Source organism: Nyctibius grandis, chromosome 8, assembly GCF_013368605.1.
Source record: "Nyctibius grandis isolate bNycGra1 chromosome 8, bNycGra1.pri, whole genome shotgun sequence".
NCBI lineage: Eukaryota > Metazoa > Chordata > Aves > Nyctibiiformes > Nyctibiidae > Nyctibius > Nyctibius grandis.
Window position 1 is genome coordinate 3775034 of NC_090665.1, and position 18346 is coordinate 3793379.

At 39.2% G+C, this 18346-nt stretch overlaps 1 protein-coding gene across 2 annotated transcripts in view; it reads right to left on the reverse strand.

The window, feature by feature from the left end:
* Positions 1-3226: 3226 nt before the first annotated feature.
* Positions 3227-18346, reverse strand: part of BCHE (butyrylcholinesterase) — a 49811-nt gene continuing 34691 nt past the window's right edge. Inside the window, exon 5 of one of the 2 annotated variants that reach the window (XM_068406636.1) lies at positions 3227-3289. The gene's annotated coding sequence lies outside the window, so the exon portion shown is untranslated. Of the gene's footprint in view, positions 3290-9503; positions 10576-18346 lie in introns of those variants that run through there. The other variant, XM_068406635.1, reaches the window with a different exon arrangement.

The window sequence follows — 18346 nt, forward strand, 5'->3', positions numbered from 1 at the left end:
TTATTAAATGCTCATTATAGAATTGGCCCATGAAATGGTGGGGTGAGGTTCATAAAAATTGTTCCTATTCTCAGACGAACACTTTCATATTAATTTTATTTCCAAAATAGGTCACTCTTTGTTATTAAATAACTATTGTTCGCTTGATTTCTTTTTTTTTTTAGAGAAAAACTACAAGGCTAACATGAAACTTGGGAGGTATTTTTGACTGGAATGTACTTTTATATGAGACCTACTTCTACTCTTCCTAGTTCTTTTCTACGTCTTGTACTAGTTCTTCTTGTTGAACATTCAAATTCAGGACGAGATTATGCCCTAATTTATTTCCTCTTGCTCTGGGTTGGTTGCAGAGCCTTTTTTCCCCACTGTTTTCACTCTCACCACTTTTTCAAAAGGAGGTGGGATGGAAGGGGTATATTTATGGCAGTCTTTTGTGATTTATTTTATAACTTTTGAAATGCGTTGCATACTGGACCAGATCCATGGGTGCACACCTACAGAAAAATTCAGGAACAAGAGAAGTCAAACAATGTTGGCAAGTGGACAACAGCTACATTTTATAGCACCTTGAGGGCAGGGGTTGAAGCAGGTTATTTTTTATCTAGTATATTCACAAGCAATATGATAAAGAAGCAATAAATATTTGAAACACTGAGTAGAATGCAGTGAGACCTAAAAAACTCACCGAGTTTATATGTGAAAACATCAAGAGACTTGAATGGAGATTAACCAGGTTGTGGAAACTGTCAATTCCTCTCTAAGGGACCTGCATGAGATGCCCAACCCATGAGTCTATACTCAGTCCCCACACTGCAACTACCCAAATGGCTATGGGCACTGTGAGCCCTGGCACTGTCCCTTCGTCCCCTTCCCCACCACCTGCACCCCCACAGATGGAGATGTGCCTGCTCCATCACGGGTGCTTGGAAACAGGCAGCCTCTCATTAGGTTTCCTGATGAGGAGGGAATTTATTACCATGGGCAGCTTGTCCCTCTTCTGCTTGTCACAGCATGAGAGCATCCACTGTAAAGATGGCAACCATGGTAACTGTAGCTGTATAGTTATATAGCTCACATTTCTGACAAATTGGTGGCAAAGTGCTTCCCATATCTCTCTTAAAAGTAGCAATTATGGTATCTCCTGCATTTTATCTTGCAATAAAACACCTGATTTTAGAAGTTCTTAGGAAATATCAATACACAGTAGTTGCCACTTGGTGTTTGTTGGCCTCATAAACTCTGTTATTATTAATTTTGCTTTGCATAACTGTACACCAAATAATTTTCTCTTAAACGAACTTACATATGCAGGAACGCACAATCCCCAACTAAGTAATACTTCTGCTCTTCCCGTTCTTATTTTCTTCCCCAAATGAGCTGCAGGCATTTTAGATATCCACTATAACTATAAATCTGCAAAGCTGTCTTGGAGAGGTAGTCTGTATATATGAGGATGCAATCCAAAATTCCTCCTAAATGCACTGGGATTGAGCCATGAAGATGAATTCGTGCAAAGCACGTGTTTGAAAAGGAAGTTCAATGATATTGCCTTTAATGTACTGGGTTTAATCCTCCAGCTTTTGTATTATTTCCTAGTGCTGTCAGGTTAACTTTGGAAATAGGTGACGTATCAAGATATGAACAAGGACCTATTTTCTTAGACCTCTACCATCTAGAGGTGCTAGCAGGATATACATCCAGTAGCTCTTCTGTGCTTGGTATAACCTATACCTGGAGCAAAGTATTTATTGTATGCACTATCTTAGGAAGTATGTGGCCCTCGGGAAAACTGAACTGGTGCTACTGCCAGAATAAGTTATGTTACAGCTAAATAATGTTACAACCAAAAGAAGATCATTGTGGTACAGGAAGCGGTGAGAAAAGGTTTAAAGGGAACTTTTCTTTCCCAAAGGCTCTATGATTCTTCACCTTCCATCCTTACAATCTAAAAATGTTATCTCTATTACCTCAACAATTTTTTTTTAAGACTTTACAGGCTATTTCTGTGTGCATGTACATTTTGATGGCTTTTTTCCTCTTTGCTTTCTTTTATGTGTATGTGAAAAATGAATAAAAGCTAGGTGATAAAATAAAAGATATTTCATTAATAAAAGCTTTTCAGAGCTTTACTTTATTAATGACTAGTGCCACTAGTCAGGGAAAAAAATAATCCTTCACAGTCAGAATTCCCAAGTGGATTCTCTTAGACAGCAAAAAAGGGTAAAAACCAGCTGCATTAAAAGAATATGGAAAGTACCAATCTACTGCCTTCATTGCCTCATGATTATGTTACTTACATTTATCTGATGAAAACAAATACTTGCTATAAATGTAAAACAACATGATCTGAAGCAAAAGTACTGGTAGCCTGGCACACAACTGGACAATTTACATCAAATAGATTGCAGTTACTGCTAACGTACCCTGTTTTCCTGTCATGTTTTGCATCTTTGTGACTAACCATGCACTAAAGAACTGTACACAAATGCTTCATTTAGGAACTTTTGATTTGTCATGAATGCTCTACAGCCATCAAGTGAATTGCTCAATATTAAAAACTTCTGCTGTTTCGTCTAAGTATGAAAAAGAATGACATATTTTGTAGGATCAAATAATCATGTCCTTCTTCCTGTATTCCTCTTTTTGGAATCTAAAAGCCAATCTCACACTAAGAAATATTTGTCCAAGTTTCCTACTTGCATATGTCAGATACATTTTTATCATAATCTTAATTTACATACACATCATATTTGGCACTAAGACACAGGAAGACAAGAAGCCGTCTTTCAACTTGTGATCCCAGCAGTAAACTCTATTTTTGGGCAATTCCTGAGCTCACCTGAAGCCCTGCTGAGGCTGTGTAGCACAACATTCTCATACGCACTTTGCAACTCTCCTGCAAAATCAGTCTTCTCTTCACATCTACAAGGGAGCTCTTTACGGGTGTAGGGGGAACTCCTAAAAATAATCATTAAATATTCTTAAAAGGAAAAAAGATCCCAAAGGTTTGATGGTTCCATGAGCCAAAGGATATGTTTCATATGAGATGGTTAAAGTGGCAGGGTGACATCATGTCTATAGTTAATCAAATATAGGCATGAATGGCCATGGTAATTTGGGGATACTGTTTCTAAAGAAAATGAGCCCCAAGTTGGCTAGGACTCAGACTTGGACTTCAACTGGTGCTCCATCCGGGGGTGTACAATTTGATTTTAGATGCTGGGAGTGTTCTGATGACAGTTCATGTCGTGGTAGTTGGTAATTTCTATTTCTGGTCCAGGCTGGAAGACTGAAATGAAGAACCATGGGAAGAATATCGTGAGGAAAAGATTTTGGTGCTCCAAAAGTGAAGATTATGTTGAGGCTCAAAAGGATGAAGAGAAGTTTTGTACCAGAATTGATACATTAGTCTAAATGCTTCAAAAATCCCTGTTTTATAACCAATGATTAAATTATAGTAAGGAATTAAAACTAGTACTGTTTGATTTCTCTTGCTAGTTAGTTTTTCCTAATAGAGGTCATCAGACACCTATGATGATGCTCTCTGACCCTTTGTGCCAAACATGAAGAAAAAAAAAGATGTTGCAGTGTTGTGCTTCAATAGAGTTACTGAAGTCTAACACATACAATCTAGACACCTCATTTCTGCAAAAACAGGAGTTGATTTTCCACTAACTGAGATAATTTTCTGGGTCTCAGTGGAGACACTCCTTATTCATATAGCTGTGGAAAAGGAAGGTCCATAGTGTTTGCAATAAACTTTGCTTCTTGCTTGAAGATAAAGCAACCAGAATTACATCTGCAGCAGGAATAACCATGGCCTCCATCCTATTGATTTTCTATGCTATTGCAGATCGGGAACATTGTCTGCTCCTGCCCAGCTGGAAGTGGTCTGTGAATTCCTGAGATTTAAATATTTATTGTTCTTTCAGTAATTTCTCAAAGTTTCTCTGAGTTTTTCAACTTGCCTAATCCTTAAACAATCTACACCTACGGGAAATAAATTTTTAAAGCTGCCAAAAGCCAAAGTATTTTTAGAGAGGGCATCAGGTATTGATTATTGCCAAATCTCAGTGGACTAAGACACTTTGCTATTGTCAGCATTTTTATTGCTGCTGTTGCTTTTTCTTTTTTCCTTTTAATAGTTACAAGTCTCTCTAATATATTTTAGACCAAACTGTTCCACCAGCTAGAAGGCACTGAGAAGTTTTCATAAGAACCATATCTAGCTTTAAGAGACAAACGAATATATTTGCTGCATTTCTGTTTCTATCACGCATTGTCGGTTCACAAGCAAAAAAAGAGAAATGCTGTTTCTGTTTGTTTTGATGAGCAAAGAGAATAATCTAATTCTTTTCTTGATCTAGCTATCCCTTTGCAGAATATGGATATCTTATATATAGTGTAAAAATGTTACAGAAATTGAAGTGTGTGAAGGAAGACAGAAACAAATCTATCAGGATGCATAGAAAGAGGAATTCATCAGGGGAATTGGGCCCAGAACGCACATGGATAATTTGTGAAGTTTCTGCCCATCTGGAAAATGTTATGAAGAGTTCAATTTGATGCATTGTCTGAAAGGCAAAGCCCTCCTTGCTTCTGTTATCCTCTCTCTGCAGCTTGGTAAATATTTACCCTCTTAAAACAATTTTGCACATAGCACAAAGTTGAAAAGAGAGGCTCCGGCTCTTGGTCCCGAACTGTTTATGGTCCTGTTGCAGTCGACAGGAGTGATGCAGGGCTGGTGATAACCGTAGACCACAGAACAAACAACTAAATTAAAAATTCTGAGAACAATCTACCTGTTCTGCACATACTGATGCATCCTAGTGGCTAGCAAAATTTTATTTCTCTATATGTCTTTGATAAACAGCTTTTTATCTCTCCTGCTTTGGCTTATTCAAAAAGAAAATAATATCAAGAGCTTTTCTCCTTTTCTCATGACATAATTTGGCATACTCCCTGACATTAAGCAGACCTTTTTTTTCAGATACCGACAGTACATTTCTGTTCCCAAACAGACCCAGATAACCGAGGCTGCTGCTGGCAAGTGGATTATCTGTGGTGTTTCTATCAGAAAATGTGCTGTGTGACACAGGTCAAGTAAGCTGGGGCCTGAGTGAGAGAAAGGGAAAATTAACAGAAAAGCCCAACTTACAACATAAATAAAGCACTTGTTCAGCTTGCTGTTCTCTCTGTTTTTAATATTCAGGAGGCTTGGGCTGGCCCGAACCTGCTGTATTCAAGCTATAGTACCCTTCCCTGCAGGCATGATAAATAATATTTTTATTTCTTCTTCTCCTCTCTCCTGGGTCAGACTTAAGTACGGGGAGTGTCAGTGGGGATGGTGTGACAGTTCAAAGAGGAACCTCAGGATCCCCAGATTTCCTCCTGCATTTTGAGACGTGCCATTCCTGTCTCTCGGTGTCCCTTCTAAAACATACTGGGATGGAGGGAGGGCACTGAAGGAGTCCCCGGGAGAGCCGGAGTGGAGCAGGAATGCTGCAGCTGCTTCCCACCGGCACGTGGAGGGAGCAGAAAACACTCCAGAAATGAGGTGTGGAGGTAACTGATCTCCACTTGAAAGGACTTTAAGAAAACATGGAACTGCTCAAGTTACTGGGGTCAGTGGGTGACAGAGAGGAGAGCCGCCCCTCAGCTCTGCGTCCACACAAGGCAAGCGCCCTGGAAAACGTGCCGGGCTGTTACCCAGCTACACACATCAGCAGCACTAGCGGTCTTTTCTCAGAGAATATTTCTTCTCCTCGTCTTCTGTGGTGTTTCCTATTGCTTAAGTAAGAGGAAGCATGGCATGAGGGTCGGAGCTATACAAACTCCAAGGATGTTTCTGCATTTTACGAGCCCATTTGCTCATCTTCACTTGCTCGGGAGAGCACGTTTCGAACTATCGCTGCAAAGTCAAATCCTGATATTGTCATCATGCTCATCCTTTAAAATAACAGAGATTTCTTAGCAAAATTCTAAGCAAAATCTAAAGTCTTTCATAAATTCTACATACCCAGAGAGCAGTTACAGAGCAAATAACATGGATCACATGGTGACTGTTCTAGCTAAGTTCCTTCTAATACACAGCACAGGTAAGCAGAACAATTCTGCAGGGAATTTAATTAGCAGAGTTCTCTTTTCTGCATTTGTTACACATAAACTCTTCCTTGTACAAATAACATTATTTTATAGTCTGTGTGGATATTTTACATGAGACAAGTGGTTATTGTCAAAGAGGCTGGTAATATCTTGCCTGAACATTTTCAGGCTGGCTCTAGGACTGTATATGCAATGCTAGCAGTGATGGAGTAGGTACAATATTCTTACAGCAACATAGTTCCCTGCAGACGTCAGTAGGTTTTCTCAGGCTCAGAGGGAATGTCTGACTGTTTATTGAACTGGTGAAGTTCTCCTGCTTTGAAGAGCTCAGATCAGATCAGGCTTTTAAAAAGCACTGACTCTTTAATTTTATATTTTAATGCTTTTTGACTAGGAGTGGGTCTGTATTTCTTGCAGATTTTTATCAGAAGCAAACATGCAAAATATTTCCCAGAGATTGCTCTACAGTTCATTATCTTATATAATTTCAGGTTTGAAACGTGTAAACAACATGATTAGGCAACATGACAATTGCCATATAACGTAAAACTGCAAGAAATAAGTTTCTAAAGTTCCAAGCAGACTTTGGAACTGGGTGGTAATAGTTAAACATATAAACTGTAGCTCTCTTAAGATAAACAACAGAAATCCACCGAGGCTGGCTGCATTGAGGTACTGGATGGATATTCAGAGATATCTTCTTTAAAATATTTGTTCATCAGTATGGGAGGCCAGCTTTCTTGCATTAGCTTGAAACTCTCCCTCCAGCAAGGTTATAAAGTGGCATTATAATTTCATAATAAGATGTAGTGAGGCGTAGGATGAGCACAGCCTTCCCGATGATATGTATAAGACCATTCTGAACTGAAGGCACAAGGAGGTGCCTCACATTAAACGATGGGAAATTACACAGCCCAGTTAAAATATTGACTCAGAACTTTACGCAGCAAAGTGCTTCAGCTTAAGTCCATCCTTTTTCAGCAAAGCACTTATTTTTGTGGGTAGCTTTAAGCACCAACATAAATCAGTTGTTTTTAATAGGGCTTTGCTGCATAGATGCAGCTTGTTGAAACTAAAACCAGAAAAACAGTTTAGCAAGGGCCATCCAATTTTCCTGGCAGAGGCCAGGAGACATCAGCTCTTACATTAGCTCCCCTCTCTTGAGACCTCGAAGCAGAGACGAGATTTTGCTCCCTGCCAGCACAGCACCTTTGCCTTCCTCCGAACCCTCGGCTTGTTTGCTGGCCGAGGGACAGGTCTGTCACTGTGCCAGGCTGGGGAGAAGATGTTTCTTCCAGAGTAGCTTCGCTCTGGTACGTGACCCAGGGCAATGGCATTTCTGCTATTCCCTTCCGTTTCCCGCTTGCATCTACCCCAGCATAACTCTTCTCGTCACTCCTCAGAGCACAGCAGAGACCGTAACCAGATATCTGACTTCATTTCCTTCCAGGCACCTGCTTGCTTGAAAACCATCAAGGGCAGCAAGCACTGCAATAGGATTAGAAGGATAACAAGCTAAAACCTTACCCTGCCAGACCTGCAAGGCTGGTTATGAAGGAACTAGGGGGACTTAAAGTCTGAAAAGTCTTTTCCTAGATTACATACAATCTAGGATTGCAGTAATCTTGTTGATGGCAATTTACTTACACACGCACAAAGATAAAAAAAGAAGAAGAAAAAAATCCATATTCTTAAGTCTACAGTTACACAACAGTGATTTACCGTCTAAGTATTCCTCACAGCACTGAAGCCATTGCAAAGCAGGTAACCTCCATAGAATCGCCAGTGAACACATTGGACTTTGTGGTGCCACATGTCACTATTCAAGAGAAGGGAAGAAATATGGAGGAGGGGATGTATCATCCCACGATGAAGTTTGGTACCATGCCGCCGGTCCTAACACGGGCCCTGCAGGAGCAAGCTGAAGCTGCTGAGATCTCTCTGGTTTATAAAGACCTTGTGCAGCAGCTAATCTTGTCTTATAGTATATTATAGATATTTCCCTAAAGGAGGGGGATTCACCCTTTCTAATTATAGAAGCTGTTAGAAAATAAATGAAAGCAATTAGTAATAAAAGACAGATCTCAAGAACGTTGAATCCAGATTATCCATCACAGATGTGAAGTGGAGGCAGCTAATGGCAAAAGACTTTGGTCTCTAACTTCTCAATTGAAATACTATGGCTGAGTTGGTGGCTGTATTATAACACTATTTACAGAGACTGTGTGAAATCACAGGCATAATAAATCCAGAGAAAGTGTTAGTGAAATTGAGAGAGAAATTCTCACTTCATTGAATCCAGTGTCAACTTCCATTAAATTCAAAGGGACATGAGAGTCTTCACGGGGTTACTGAGCATCTGTAAACATTTCCAAGTATGCCCCAAGTTACAGGTTTATTTTTCAGTTCAAAGAAATTGGCCAGGCAAAGGTATGTTTATTTCTTATTATAGAAATAGGAGAGCAAAGAAGAATGAGATGAGAAGCTTGATAAGAGAGCAAAGACATTGAAAAAATTGATCAAAATGTTATGATATTTGGGGTGCTACGTAGTTTGGGAACCCCATTGGATATGGGGAACCTAATCTAATATGACTTCTGCCTTTTTTTTTTACAGATCTTGGCAAGACATATTCATTCTAGTGTGGCCTCAAAGGCACTTGGCATCCTCACGTTTCAGGTCTGATATGCTTCATGTTGAGGTACTGAACTAATGGACATGTTTCATAGAAGCAAAGAATTGAGGGTGGGAGGAACCTCTGGAGATCATCTGGTCCACCCCCCCTGCTCAAGCATGGCCACCTAGAGCCAGTTGCTGAGGACTGTGTCCAGATGGCTTTTGGATACATCCGAGGATAGAGACTCCACAACCTCCCTGAGCAACTGGTTCCAGTGCTAGGTCACCCTCACAGGAAAAAAGGGTTTTCTGATGTTCTTATGTTTCAGTTTTTGCACATTTCCTCTTGTCCTGTCAAGACTTTCTCGATTAATGAGTTTATTCTTTTATTATTGTACATTTCAGGTTAGCCACAAACCCAGGTCTGAAGTTCAGTAGCTGTTTAATCTGGTTGTTGGCAATGTTGCTTCTCTGGTTGGAATACTTGATGAGACCGAGTTCAATCAAAGGAAGCAGCAAAAAGTTTTCCTTCATAATGCATGTGGCAGTGAAGAAAAACTACATTGTCAGCAGTTCTGACCACCCTTCTGGTTATGTTTGGCAAATCTGAGATCTACAATGAATCAACGAACTGAGCTTCTCCATATAGCATTGAATTATAGTATGTCTCAGAAGCAGCTAAGATACCTGGCTAGGGGACTATAAAGTGAAGTCAAGCAGATAAGTCCTGATTCCCAAACAACGAATGAGAAGTTCCATAATTCAAACAGAAATACCCTTGGAGCACTACACGTATTTATTGCAAACCACAATTCATTTCTTTACATTTTATTTTACAAATTCTCCATTACTTGCTTCAATTACAGTGAAATGGCCTACTGTATTTCAAGATATTTCAAGCTGGTCTTGTACTTCACTTTTCTATGTCAAGGAATATTCAGACAATTGAACAATCAGATTACTGAAAAGCTGTTAAGTGCCTTGCGATGCAAGGAAGTGTGAGCTATTTAAGAACTAATGTGAAAAATGGCAACTTGTACATTATCAGGTAGGTCTAAAAGGGAAAAAAAAAGGAAGAATAAGTCAATATGATTAGACAAGACTGTATTCAATAAGCACACTTTTGTTTTGAAATTGTAAAAGAAAAACGTTATTTCTTAGGAGATTTTTCTTTGGATTGTAGAAGAAGAGAGTTCTACTCTGTAACATGTGTTTTGCCCTTGCAATGCCCATAGTTTCTAAGGGTAATCGGATTGAAAAGAATTGGATGCACAGAAATGAGATTTTTTTTTACACTGGAGAAGCTAAAATGAATCCTCTATATTAAAAGTTGCAAAGTTTATTTGTACAAGAAAAGAGGTGTTCAATCAATCATTTTTAAAGCAGAAACGAGGTCAAAAAGAAAAATGTTGCATTATTGATAGCTATTTGGCAACTCTGCAGAGGCTTCTCTGGAATGAGAAGTTGTTGAGTTCATTTGAGTGGACACACCACAAAATCATTACTTTAAATGGTAACTGTGGCCAAAGGACTAAGTGAGCATTTGCAACTGTCACATAGAGACTGAACAAAACTTAGAGTTGTAGAGTCTGTGTTTTGCTGTGCTTTATCGATTGAGATTTCCCAAGCCCTAGGTACTGAACCAGATCTGCTCATTCTGAGGCTAAAAAGGTAGGTAAATATTAATGGATGAATTCCCGCAACACCAACAGGCAAACCGGGGCACAGGAGGTTTAAATGAGCGTGTCCTTCTTTTGCTCAAACTTTGAAGAGACCCAGCTTGCCCTTGGTTTCTTTCTTGGGTGAAGCAGGAGAAGAACCACTGCCATCCATTCGGAGCTTGCATGCTTTTATCTGCAAGGTTTGCAAAAGGGATAATTTAAGTGGGGGGAAAGAGAAGCAACTTCACTGTAAAACCACAGCACTGCACTGAACAAGGTGTATGTGAATGAGCAGCTTCTCAGTTCAGTTCAGACTGACCCATGGCACGTCCCAATGGGAATAGTGGGCCTGGGTCAGCCAGCAGTCGGAGGATATAGCTGGTATAATAAGTGACTGTTTTAATTCTTATACGATATCCTGATCATGGTAAATGAATGAAATCCGGCTTTCAAACACTGAGGCTGCGTACCAACTGCCAAACTTTTGCTTCCCAGTCTCAGAAATGCCCACTTCCCATAGCACCATCGTTTCTGCACTGTACAAGTTAACAGCCTGAGTTTATCTTCCTAAAATTCTACCGCTCTAAAACATATTTAGGTTGCACTGAAAGTCTACATCTGTCTTAGAAGGAACTAGGAAATTGGCAATGCAGAAAATTCAGTAATTCATGAGTTGTGCTTATAAAGTGAGAAAAGCCTTATATCAGAAAAAAAAATTTATAACATATATCCAAAACATAGCAGAAACTGTGTTTTTAATAGAGTATCCGGGATGGAAATGCAACCAACTTTTACTAACATTTGAAAAAAATCTAAGAGTTTATGGTAATTGAAGATGGAGTGCCAAAGAATTTACCAGACACGAGTGCCCATTTCTATCAAAATTTAAGTCAATGACAAACTATTAAGACATTTTCATGAAGTCCAAAGGATTGCAAGAAAGTGTAAATATACTTTTAATTATAGAATTTTCTATCTATATATATTTACAGAAGTAGATATACCCTACAGAAAGAGGGCGTGTATTTGTATGAAGAAAGGTGAAGAGGGTCAGAAAAAATGCACATTCTACAGAAAATAGGGAATATGGGCACTGTAATTAATGGATCAAATTGCCAAGGAATTGCAAAGAGGATCAGAGGGTAAAAAGATAATTAGCAGATCAAAGAGTAAGAAGCCAAATGTTGAAATAAAGTGGTACTAATACAGACAGCTAAAGAGGAATTATTGACCAATAATTGTATTGCTTTGGGCAATGTATGCTTTGCTAGAACCATTATTAACAAGAATTTTAATGGACTGGTCTATTTTTATAAATGTGGAGTTATAAATGTCAAATGCCATGAATTCATTGTGGAGCCCCAGTGCACTACCAGTAACCTAGTTTTTAGGAGTTTGTAACTGTAATACCAAAGGGAAATAGAAGGAATTCAGGCTGCAGCAGCTGGTTATGTGGTCGAGGAAGCTTCCTTTGCATATAGGAATAACAGAGTGTGATTTTCAGAGATTTGGCATAAGGCTTGTTCTTGTATCAACTCAGTTTAGTTTGGAGTGGGTGACATCCTGGGCTAAAGCCTCTGTAAATCCTCTCCGTTGCTCTGAGTGAGTTTTATTCCCTCTGTTATTCAAAAGGGCTCAAAAGTCTGCCAACAGAAGACCTTCTATTTTCATGCTGCAGCACACCTGCCTCACCAGTAACGAGGCTAGACTGAATGAGTGAAAAGCTAATGGGGATCCAGGGGTTTCCAATTGTCCCCTGAAGTACTGTCTCTCCAAAAGGGCGAGACCTCTGCCTAAGTGGAGATTTCAGTTCTCTTTTCATCAGCCCACTGAGCTATAGACACTGGGTCCTGCTGTGGCCGATACCATGGGACACAGTTAGCCAGAGGTTAACTAGGTGGAAAGAACAGGTAAGACCCTGTTTCTACTCTATACTTACTGACTTCAGTACAAAGCACTGTAAAAAACCTCGTACCATTGCTGCCTTACCACAGTTTGAGGTAGCTAAAGTCATTAATCTGGCATTTTTGAGCCCAAGGATAGGAAAGAAAATTCAAGCAAGTTTTCTTTATTGTTTTCCTTGCTCTGAAGTGCTGTCAAATTGCATTGCTCAGACCCAATCCAGCTGTTTCTTGGAGTAAGAGTAGAGACCTGTAGGCTGAGTTTTGACTAAGATCCCTCTTTGTGGTTCGGGACCCACAGGGGATAGTCACAGGCTTGGGAGCTCCTGTGGTGATTGGTTGTCAATGCCCCTCTCTAGAAAGGAGTTCTTGGATATACTGACCTTAATATTTTTAATAATACGTACACTATCTGAGTGTGGATACGGATGGGAACTGCTACAGTGGATCAGACTTATGATACAATTAAACTAATCTGTTGAGAGCCTTGATGGGGGAGCAGAGGACCCTCAGGTGAGCTGAAGGCGCACTGCCAGTTTTGACAGGGGTTACCAGAGGATAATTTTGATTTCTGCTTCCATTTTTCGGAGTCCATTCTTTAGCAAAATAATGGAAACACGTAAAACGTAAAGTAAATGAGTTAGTGGCACTTTTAGTTAGCATCTAATGGATTTTCCTCTACAAAGAGGAGTACATAAATACAGTTTGTCCATTTTCCCATTTAGCTCATCATTAAAAGAAGAAAAAAAAAGTATGTTCTGAGGTGTGGAATTTTTTTCTTAACTAGTAAACACCTCCTAGATTACTAAGTGATAGAGAAGATTGAAAATGTCAGTCAAAGGAGCTCCTGTGCTTCTGCTGAAGGCAATGACAAAACTTTGATTAACTGAAAGTCACCCAGTGGTCTAAAACTAGGAGTGCTGAAGTCTTTCCCAAAGGGAGATGCAATATAAAAGTCTTATTGAATGGAGGCAACCATGTGTACCTAAATATATACTTGCAGTTTTGGTTTGTAATAATCATTCCTGAACCAGAATTACACCTGCAGTGAGAGCTACAAGATCAAGCTCTTTTAGAGAGCAGAGGTGGGGAAAACTATAACTACCCAAATCACTGTAGCACTGAAAACAAAACATGAAATGGGATGAATGTCTAGACAAAAAAAAAAAACAACGTTGAAAGATAACAAAGCAATATTTTTCTGCAATTCTAACTCCTAGTTAAAAAGTTAAATATATTTGCTTTAAGTCAGGAAGAATGAGGCATGATTAACGTTATTTAATGTCTGATGTAACTTCAGCTAGCAGTATCTACAAAATTCGTAGCTCTGTAGTTAGTGAGTGGGAAAAGTTCAATATTTCAGAAGTATCACTTTGGATGTGTAATTCCAGCTGGTTCTCACTGTCCTAAATAAGGTCCCTGTGAATTATTTTCTAAACAATTCTTGATAAATGATCAGTCACATCTCTTGCTGCTTTTTCTGGGTTAATACCCTAATTGTCTCACATACGAGATAATAAAATAAGATCAATTTTAAAACTCAGTTGAAATGTATCTATCTTGTAAGAAATGGTGCTCCGTACCCTGTAATAGAGAGAGGATGATGAGGTACCCCAAAGTGATTAGACATGCTGCAAGAGTGAATTTAATTTGGAAGATTGAGAAGTGTGGAGATAACTGCTTTCTGCCTACACACTTTTACCACTGCTCAGTATAACTGAGGACTTAAGAATACTTTATAAATTAAAGAAATTAACCACAGCGCTCCCAAACTGCGAGAACCACCCACACCATTTGTACATTGTTCTATTAATAGTGGGTAAAACCTTAGCTACTGCAGCCATGGCATATATTAAAATGGAGCAGAATTGAAAAGATCAGAAGTTGGTGTTCTTTTCCAGGCAAGTACGTGGATTTGGAGGGACTAGATACTTTTCAGTTTTGAAACAACAATAATTTCCTGGCTATCTCCAGGTCCATGACAAGAATGAAAGTATTTTTAAAAAAATGGTGATATATGTAATGACCAGATTCAGTAAATCCCAAAAGGCAGACCCCCCCACTGCCTCTGCAAGTGTCCTCCAGCTGCTGTGCTGTTATCAGGAAAGAAACTTTTTCATCTTTCACTTGTGTAACAGACTGTGTGCTGGAATTAAGCTTCATTTTTCCTCCTAATTCTCCTCAAAATAACTGCACTCATTATGCCCCTGAACCTCCCCCTCACCTCCCAGCCCAGCACTTCTGCTTGCAACATGCCTAGAAGCCTTATTTAATCTCACCTGCAATCCAATTAAAAGCCTCTCAAAAATTCACACCTGCGCTAATTGTAGATTCACATCACTGCTTTGTAGTCATTAAGTCTATGAGTTAAAGTTTTTATGGGTGCAACTAATCTAGTTTATCAACAAAGTGCTGGAAGGTTTACGTGCTAAAACAAGATAATCAGTACTCATGCTTCAAGATTTCAGCAGGGGTCAGGAAGGAATTATCTTGTCTTATGAAGCATTTCAAAATGGCTAATTATGTTTGTTCATAAAATTTGGTCCTAAACCAAATGAAATCAGATTAAAAGCTTTTGAACTTTTGACTGTGAATGATTAACTTGGCTGAGGTGTTGATATATATCAAAAAGTCCTGTGATCATTTTATTCTTCAGTAAAGACTTTCAGTGAAAGTATACAAAACCAATAACATTTAAGCTTCTGTCTCCACGTTGCTTGCAAAGGTTGGAAACATACTGCTGAGAGGCAATTGGTGATGAACCTATATTTCTATTTATGTGTGTGTGTATGGATGCATATTCTCTAAGACACACTTGATTTTAAAACAATGGTCCTCTCAGCTCACAGAACTGAGTCAAGGTTATTAATTATTAACCGTGCACACACAGTTTCCAAATACCTCTTGTAGATCCCAAAGATACAGTATTCAAATAGTCTAAAATTTTCTATTTTGCTAAAGTGTTTTTTTTTTTAAAAAAATAAGTTTTTTCACCCTCATTCAGTAGCAATCACCTAGCAAAAAAAAAACCATCAAGACCCTTAGACAGATGAGGACAGATAAAAACAGAGCAATGAGAAAGAGAGAAATACTTGTCATCCAGCCAGGAACTTTTTTTTTCCTAATGGATTCTTGCTCCCAGTCCACCCAGAGTAAAACAACAGGCATGTGGCATGTACTACAGATGGATCAGCCGTGGTAAACATATACAGCTGCACATATCTGTTACACAGGTGCTTGGTTTTAGACTCGCTGGCTAGCCAAGAGCAGTCAGAGGTTTTGGCAAATGCCCTTAGTTCCATGGACTGGAAGAGAAAAGACAGTGAGAAAGTAGTCAGCTGGCCCTAGCGCTTTCCATAGCAGCCCCCAAGCCTGAGCCAAACCTGTCGGTCTCATTCCTCACCCCATATTCTGAATCACTGTCAAATTCCTAAACCTATTTTGCAATTCAGTGGGAGCTTTTTTTGGCTGGAGTTATCGGAACAGAGACATTGGGATACTTAGTACCTCTGTGTACAGTATTAAGCCCTTCAATTGTTGATCGTTCTGGGACGGAAGTGCTTGTGTGGGGTTTTTATGGGTTTTTTTTTCCTTCCTGTTTTTTTCTTTTTTTTTTTTTTTCCCCTCCCCCAACTGGAGGGGAAAGAAGAGCAAGAGCCCTGTGTGGACAGGCTGGCATTTGGCAGTGGCAGCGCAGGCTGCTCTTTGCTAGCTGGCCAGGCTGCAGGTGTAACTGAAGTACGGTGATGTTTATTATGTTCCTCTGAATAGCTGCTGCTGATGTTGCAGAACTGGTGCTGAGCCAGTAGAAATGCATGAACCATAATCAAGCCTGAGAAGACAATGTGATGATGTTGACAGAGACAAGTATATATCTCTCCACTGTTAATGTTACATTCAGTTTAATCTATATGATCCCTGCATATGACAATGGCCCAAATCACGTGCTGATGATCTGTTGTGACGGGAACATTAGAGAGGCCTACAGAGGTCATATTAAGCTTGTACATCACGAAATACAAATACATTTTTTCTGACAGTTCCATCAGTTTTTCGTAATCTAACATAACTTTCTCTCCAACACTATTTAAAATAATAATTAAAAAAAAGGACTCATATTCCTTAGGTTGCAAAGATACCTTTCCAGCTATGAGCTGATAGAGATTTGCCTCTGCTCCTTGCTATCAACAGATATATCTGAGTTGTCTGTTCATGAAGATCTAAATTCTGTGCATGTATCTCTGTTTATAGAGCAGTAATCTCTGCTCTATAAATACCCTGAGTCGCTAGTGACCAAAGAGGGCCATGAATCCAGGCTTCCACTTAAATAGAAATTTGGTTTTATCAGTATGATAAACCTAGAGCGATGGGCAGGGCTTAGGACAGCAAGGCTGAACGCCCATCCCAAAAAAACGAGATATGAGTGTAAAATCCGTAATTGGAAAGAAGCCTGGAAACCTTGGGAGGGTCTTAGTTCTGCTAGAGACAACATTTGGGGTCTGAGGGCCCCTATTCAAAGCCAGAAAGCTTCAACCTTGGCACGTCCAGCTCTGCAGATCAGCCCTACACCTAGATGAGGTAACCTGAACATCCCAACTCCTTCAGTTTTCGATACTCCAGCAGGAGCACAGATGGGATTTTACTCAAATAACGCTTAACTTTACTGAAAGCTTATCTAACCCAAATTCCTTTAGACAAAACAATTAAAATGCAAAAATTGGTGGGTTTAATTAAACAGAGTTTTGCTGGGAAATTTCTGACTTCAGTCCTCTTATGACTGTCTCTAAAATATATATGAAATGTCTGTAATCTAATCAGTGTGCTGTTAGCTTATAAACCTAATGACAATTGGTTTAATGCCAACATTTTTGTTGGCACTGCAGTTCATTTTATTATAATCTTTCAGCAACTCTGGGACTAAATTCAGAATTCTTGCTTCAAATATCAAGAATGATAAGAAAGAATCAATATATTTCCTCTGGTTTCACACAGAAACCTCGGTTTCTTGCCTCTTTTGAGCCAAAAGAAAACTTTAATTAACAACATTACATCTTCAGAGAGGTCTGGGTGAGATATCCCTCTAACATGCAATCATCATTTTAAGCAGTGGCACAGGATCCTCAAACGATTTCCAACATAAGTTTGTTTGATCTTTAGTTTGAAACTACCCACAATGTGGACTGGTCTTTTTTCACTCTTCATTACCTTAGCCACTTATATCCAAGTACTTAAGGCATTCCTACTTTTGCATAAGTGTGGGATATGAATATATGACTACGTGATATATTGATTTCATATGAATGATAAATGGAGATATTATTTCCCAGCATGTGAAAAAATTCAAGTCTAGCAATTTATTCACACCAAGAAAATAAGTAAAAACACACTTCAAAAAGTGGTTTAACCTCTATTCTATTCTGCTCTTCTTTCCTCTTCCCTTCATCCTTATTCCTTCTTAAGAACATCACAGGCATAGTATGCATATGGTGGAAAGGGTATTAGACCTTATCCAGCCCAGCTCACAGCACATACAGACAAAGGACACCTTCCCAGCAAAATATTTTATAAACTGCTTTGCAACCTGCCCTTCCCAAAGGTTATTTGTTCATTTTAATTAGCTCAGATTTTTTTTTTCCCATTGATTAGGCTGATTAGACAGATACAGAGTGAAATATAGCTAAGAAGAAGATATCAAAAGAGATAAACGCTGCTTTTAAACTTGCTTAGGTGTTGCTAGTGCTGTCAAGGCTCACTGTGGCAGAGCAGCACCCAACATGTCTGTGAAGCACAACACATAAATAAGATGGGGAGTGACAGAACTGGCTCAGTGACGGACAGAAAGTTCATCCTTCTGTGTTTTTTTTTTCAGTAGCTCATCAGCTGGATGAGAAATATCCAACAACTACCCAATACACTGTAGATTGACACAGCTCTCCATGCAACTATTAATAGTAGTAACTATGCTAATGTATTTAATCAGCTAATTATTTGTGGTATAAACATGAAATGCTGCATAAAGAGGGCTTTTTAATCACAGATAATCTCAAGTTTTACTCAGCTTGC